The sequence below is a fragment of the Limulus polyphemus genome, unplaced genomic scaffold (genome assembly GCF_000517525.1).
Source record: "Limulus polyphemus unplaced genomic scaffold, Limulus_polyphemus-2.1.2 Scaffold6401, whole genome shotgun sequence".
Taxonomy (NCBI): domain Eukaryota; kingdom Metazoa; phylum Arthropoda; class Merostomata; order Xiphosura; family Limulidae; genus Limulus; species Limulus polyphemus.
This window is the reverse complement of record NW_013672011.1, coordinates 35,679-36,848: the sequence shown is the minus strand read 5'-3', so window position 1 is coordinate 36,848 and position 1,170 is coordinate 35,679. Positions and strand designations below refer to the sequence as shown.

The 1,170-nt window shown below is 42.1% G+C and overlaps 1 protein-coding gene across 1 annotated transcript in view; it reads right to left on the bottom strand.

Moving 5' to 3' along the window:
- LOC106473684 (F-BAR and double SH3 domains protein 2-like) overlaps positions 1–1,170 on the bottom strand; it is a gene marked incomplete at its 5' end in the record, with an annotated part of 39,535 nt that overhangs the window by 5,436 nt on the left and 32,929 nt on the right. The window lies entirely within an intron of this gene.

The window sequence follows — 1,170 nt, the reverse complement described above, 5'->3', positions numbered from 1 at the left end:
AGTTACTTTCCAATACAACTGACGTTTCTTAAAATATGAGTGTATTTTCCGTTTGCTTCTTTGTTTTGAATTTCGTTCAAAGCTACACAAGGGCTATCTGCGCTAGCCGTCCCTTAGTTAGCAGTGATAAACTACAATGAAGGGAGCTAGTCAACACCACCCACCGCCAACTCTTGGGCTACTCTTTTTACCATCGAATAGTGGGATCAACCGTTACATTATAAAGCCCCTACGACTGAAAGAGCAGCATATTCGGTGACGGGAATTCTTGTTTTTGTAGAATTTTCAGGCAAAGCTTCAGAAGGATTATCTTCGCATTCCCATTCGGAGTTTGAACTGATAGACTAGAAAGATGGCAGCTTTGTTTGTAGTTAAGCACAAAGATACCCAATGGAATACCTGTGCTCTGCCCACCACGAGTATCGAAACCCGGTTTCTAGGCGTGTGAGTCCGCAAACATACCGCTGTGCCACTGGTGGGCAGATGGCAGCTAGTCAACAACACTCACCGCCAATTCTTTAGCTAGTCTTGTTTGACCGAATTGTTGGATTTGATCATCACGTGCGGCTCTTATAGCACACCCACGGCAACAAAGTTCGAGCGCATTTTTTCGGAAAAGGAGCGTGAACCCTCTAATTCACAGTTACAGCACGCTAACCACTAGGACAGGCCAGGCCAGATACTTTCAGAAGCTATATTATTAGAGTATAAATATATATACACATCTAAATATACGTATTTCGCTGAAACCTTGTTTTTGGAACAACATGAAGATGTTTCCAAATAGAATAAAAGGTGAAATACAAAACACGTTAAATACCATGAGCTTGTTGTAGACGAATTAATTGCAATGATTGTTTTTTTTTGTTTTTAATTATGCACAAAGCTATAGAAGGGCTATCTGTGCTCTGCCCACCGCGGGTATCGAAACCAGGTTTCTAGCGTTGTAAGTCCGCAGACATACCGCTGTGCCACTGGGGGGCTAATTGCAATGAGTAGTATACAGTTTCTCTTCATTAATATTTCGCCTGTCAATATAATAATTAAAACCACAAGAACAAAGTAGCAACAGTAACTATACACGAATATGTCCAAATACTTTATTTATTGCCCGGCATGGCCAGGTGGTTAAGGCGCTCGACTCGCAATCTGAGGGTCGCGGGTTCGAAT